We start from the raw sequence: 5,760 nt of genomic DNA, 5'->3' as shown, positions 1-5,760 counted from the left end.
ACTAAGTTTTTTTGTAAATAATAATGATAGTTAGATTTCTATTTTTTAAATTTGTTTTTAAATCCAGTAAACGATTACTCCGTCTCAGGAACCAAGTACGGTCTCCATTACTAGACTTTGAACGTTGATTCAATGCGATTGATTAATGCGCAGTTGCATGGCAAATTAATGTCACCTAATTGTTTACAGTTAATGCAAAAAGGATTACTAATCTAAAACACTCAAAGAGTTCTACTTAATTAAGGATAAAAGGGGGTGGTAAATATTTTGAAAAATAACATTTTAACATTACGCATGGTAGCCTCGTGGTAAGACCGTTAGGATACTAATTGACGGGTCATGGATTCACAGCTGATGAAAGCTGTTGAACAAAATGGCCCAAAAACCTTTGCACAATGTGGTAGACCAGAAGAAGGAATTCCCCTCCCTGGTCCATTTTTGTAATATATACGCAACCGTGGTTCAGTCAGAGGTGAGGTTTGACCAACGACACTTAACTTTAGATTGAAGCACTGTGACTCAATGTGTATTTCTCACTAAAAATATTAGATAACATAGTTTGCCTCATGTTTGCCTTTTGTATTAGATGGCTGTTCGATGGAAATGCGGAAATATTTTATAGACTCTAATGTCATGCAGATCTCAAACCAAATATTTACAAGCCGCTAGTTCAAGATGATTTGTTAGATTAATAGAATATAATGTATATGTCCCTTTTATTTTTTCTGTTTATCGGCCGTCAGTTGTCCTTCATTTGTGATAGTCCTCAAATAGTTGAAGTTGTTTCTTAGTAAATTATATCATTGTAAGATAGATAATATGAAAACGTATTTCAAAATGAACTTATTTTCCAAATAAGTCCTTCCAAGTCTCTCACGACAAAACCCATTCTTTTTTAAGCACCTGCTTCGATAAACAGCATATATGCAAGTTGCAGCCAAACTTTACCGCACTATGTTTCCAGCATGGAAGCATAACCTGGAGCATGCCTGTAAATATTCACATTATTTCTCCGCAAAGAAAGTCCTTATTTAAAGTTAAGACAATAAAATAGAGTAGTTACGGGTAGTTAATGAATTATAAAACCGGTCCTAAGTGTAGATAGTGATGTTTTGTGGAACCGTGGATCCTGATATCTAATATATTATAATGACAGGAAACGATTGTATGCTCCACATAAATGTATTACTAATCGTCCAAGATTTCAACCAATTGCGCAATTTTCTAGGAAAACAATAATTTAAGAGTAGATGGCGATATTTCGAGGAAACGTGCAACAGTTATGTTAAAAATGACTAATTTTTCAAAATTTATGTCGGTTTATAAGGGAATTTTGTGGAAAATACGATCGTTTTGTGTCATTTTATTAGTTACAAAATCGGCATTTAATATGTATTGATTTTTTTATGCGCCACGAGGGCACCAAAAATATCCCAAAATTGTTTCCCTGTCACTAGAGCACATGTGTGGCTCTACAAATTAATTTGATAACCATCTAATTGTCTGCTTGCCAATAACATCGTTAGTCCATGTTTCGACCTTAAACATTCCAGCGTTCAATGGACAGTTTATGCCATCTTTGTCTCCTAATTTATTTACGGCTCCAACATAAAACTGCTATCCATAAAAGGTATCACCGCTATTATCTATTGGATTCATTACATTTTACGTGCTGTTGCGAACCTGAGTCAATATATAATTAGTTCCGCACGATTTGTTACCATATGTTCCTTTTACAATTAGCGGAAGTTTATCTTTAATTTTGCCACATCGGCTGAAGGTCCACGAGCATTCACTAATTGCCTCGTGAGAGTGTGTTCGACCATTGTGGTGGTGAACTTGTTTATTCAGTCCATCGATTAATACCTCCATTTAATCCCCTCGCCTTTTTCCTCGTGGAACTAATCCCGCCGGCCTCACCGGCGCTTTCCTACACACCCTACCTCCGCTACTCTCACGTTAATGTGCGACGCGTTCGCTTGCTTTTTACGCCTCTTATTCTCAGGCTACGTGCAAAAACGGAAACAGGAACCACAGCTGTAATACATATTTTATCTAGTAACCAGTCCGAAATGGAAGGATGTTGTTATTGCAATGGAAATTATGGTGAATAAAATTGAACCAATTTAGCAGGAAAATGAGTAATGTGTCTAATCCACCGCACTCTTAGCCATTGGAATGATCGTACCTCCTCCCCTATTGAAGCCAAGAGATTGCGAATCTGGCCATCTTGGGCAGAATCTCGAGCATGGGATTTCATTTACATTGTGATAAACATTTCTCGACCCTTTTTTTAATTAATGTTTCTTATTATAGGAATTGGGCCAGTACTTATCTTACAAAATCAACCGTAATCTTGCCGAAACTGTAACTTTTGTCAAATTTCCTGTAATATTAATGGTGAAAACTTGCTCGTGAATAGTGTTGGAGAATAACATGGCATAGAGTATGTATGTTTGGATTCCCCAAGATAGTTTAAAACCCCTACGTCCGTTAAACAGCTTTTTTCTTGTAAAGTTGGCGTAAAAAAAAAGAATTTCGTTTAAGATATCAGTTTAATATAATTTTTTAGTTGAAAAATACCTAATACTTTTCCTCATGTTTATATCCCTGTGTTATCTTCGAATTCATTCCTTTCCATTCGTCTATCGATCGAAGTAATTTACTTTTAAGAGACAGTATAAGGAATGCTGTCTGAAGTTACTGTCTGTGTTAGCTCGTCTTGTGTTTCTGTTCCCCTTGGGGAATTTACTTATTATTTACCCTCCTTCTGTTTGTTTTGGACTCTTTTTTTCTCCCATCCAGGACTTCAATCTTCCAGGCATGTTAAAAATTCTTTCTTTTTTCTCTCGACGTCAAATCACTTCCAGATTTTTACCCTCAAAAGCCATCTGCTCTTTCTTTCTCTGGCCTATCCGAAATGAAGGCCCTCCTCCCACATACAGGAGCGGTAACTTCGCCAATCCCTGCCCTGAGACTTCCCAACCCTTCCCCTAAAATCTCTCACACTCAATACGAAAGCTTTCCGACTGCCAATTTCGCAACTGAAGCGTGTGTAGTCTCTCGGCACCTTCTCTTCGCCCTCTGTTTTATGTGTACCCCTTGTATTTAGAGCGCCCCCTTATTCTTCTCGGCCTCTCCCTTCTTTCTCCTTCTACTTCGTAACCTCTCCAATCCGACCTAACTTCCCCTGCGAAACAGCTGTGCCCCGATGACGTCAAAACCCTCCCCCCACCGCTTCCTCCCCACCTCCTCCTTCCTCAACTCCGACTTTGCATGCGATATATATTAAGGGCTCGCAATCCAGGCATTCACGGAAACGGACAAATTACTCAATCCTAATCCACCCGAACAGCACTGACTCAATTGACGTAATGGGTTTAATTATTGATTCCGCTCATTTGTTTTCTAAGTATTTCTAGTGATTTTTTTTTCTGTTTTCGTGGAAAATGAAGGCTTTTTCTTTAATTCCATGTTTCCTTCTTACTCCGATAGTTATTTTTCGAATACTTATCTTGTATTGCCAGCAGTTCGATTTATAAAGTTGTTCTCTCATTTCAAAATATATATTGACTTTTTTTAGCCACAAAATGTTCGCTTTTACGTAATTTCTAATGAAAAACATTCAATTAACTTCATAACTCTTACTTCGGTGTGTCAAAGCTGCAATAAAAATACACAGGACTGTATTTTTCTCTAGGCATGCCAGTACTGAAATCACTTTTCACTGTTAAAAAAGCTATAAAAATATTTACAAAATGCATTCTATATTATTCTCAAGTTAAATTGGATATTGTAAATCAAACTCAACAAAAGTTGTCACGTCTAACAAAGTCTAAATGCATCACATGCATCTTTAAATTTCTACGTAATCGTTTCGGTAGATAGATAATTCTAAATTTTTATCAAATATTCATGATTCGCAATTCACTGTGAGTACCTTAGGACCTACCAAGAAACTCCTTAGTTGCTTACTTTAGATGTTGGTCTCTACCTGTCGGTTCGCCTCAATAAAAATAAATTAATATATTCAAAATTATTGTTTTTTGTTACTAGTAATTTCTGACTAGTAATACCGTGGAGAAATTATATGTCTTATATGAATACGACTCTCTTCGATGCTAGTCCAAAAAATATCGCATTTTAAGTTATTCAACTCGAAGACATGAGCACCAGTAGATGCAAGCACAAATTTTTATTCATGAAGCCATCTACGAATTATTTAGAGGACTTAAATATCAACGGAGTACTGATAAATTCATGGGAAATTTCCGTTTATCCTAAATTGTTCGTATAAATTTTCAATTCTGTTCACCTAAATGAATTTATCAATCGCAGGGCAGGAGGATAACGTTAGGAAAGTGTTTTGCAAACAAAAAAGGGTAAAAAAAGTTCTTGAGGTATTGCCGACACTTAAATCGTTACATTGAGATGTGGAATAGGAGGTCTACTCATTCTTCGACTCATGAAAGGTTGTGTCAACACGTAATAGGTCATTAAATTTTGTAAATTTTTGGCGGCATTTTTCCTAAATGCCACATGGGGGTTAACCTTTTTTATACGCTGTCATGTTCCCCAAGCACTTCGCTGAACTAATCGGACCCGAATTTCGGTGCCAGGCTTCACTGCTTTCTCTGACCCAAATAGAGGAAATTAAATTGATGATAGTTGAGTCCTGCGGGCTCATTTCCCGGGGATCTTTCACTAATGCTTGACGGAATTCGGGCCTCGCATTTGAAACAAAGTTTCCGAGAAGTTTTTGAATCTTGGGTGGAATGAGTGATTGGAAGTATGTCGAGGCAAAAATAGGTCAGAGTCCTATGGTAGAAAGGCTAGGGAAGAAAAGAAGGAATTCTGGTTGAGTTTTTATTTGTGGGGCTACGTATTATTTTTAAGGTATGTTGTTTCGTCAATTAGACTTTTGTTTGAGCCTCATAATATCCGTCAAATATAGTCTCCTAAAATCCGATAAAGGTAAAATTGGTATATTTTGTGTACTCATTGTATTTAAAAATATTTTGAAATTTATCCTAATTTTCCTTGATAATGGTTGATTAAAAACATAAGTTTTTAACTGTTATCCACCTATTTCTATATCACTGAAGTTCGACTTCAGCCGTTTTACACCCATAGTTGTTATCTCCTATATCTTCATGACTTTTGCTGATTGTGAGATTTCATATCTTTCTTCCTGTAATGTAAAGTACAAACTAATGGAGTGCTTGGCTGGTAATACAGTAAATCCATTAGAGGTAAGAAAAATAAGATAACGATATAATTTTAGTAATATATGTATGATGGGAAATTTTATATTATTCGGCATGAGAGACATTCCATCAAATTTAGTTATATTCTGGGGTAACTGGTTCGCTACGTATTGAAAATGGTGGCTGACGAACACTCGCCATTTATCCTTAGCAAAGGCTAGGGAATGGTGTTCATGCAAATTTTGAAGATCTTTCTGAGCAGTAATTGACAAAGCAATAGACTAAAGGTAAAACCTTGCCGCTTCTATAAAGAGATTGTTCGTTATGAAACAAACAGGTTAAGTGTCGAAATACGACATCCAAATAAATCGATATTGATAAAATCCATAACAATGTGGGAAGAGGGTTTCAGAATAAATATCCTTGGATTTTGAAGCTTTTTTTCAATTACTCTCAGGACAAGTGAAAAGAAATGAGTTCTATTTGTCAATATCTAATAAATGTTGTATTTTGTTTATTCAAATATTTTTGAAATTGAATAGGTACTAAATGT

Source organism: Ischnura elegans, chromosome 1 (genome assembly GCF_921293095.1).
Source record: "Ischnura elegans chromosome 1, ioIscEleg1.1, whole genome shotgun sequence".
NCBI lineage: Eukaryota > Metazoa > Arthropoda > Insecta > Odonata > Coenagrionidae > Ischnura > Ischnura elegans.
The sequence above is the reverse complement of the archived record's forward strand: the minus strand, read 5'-3'. Positions refer to the sequence as shown.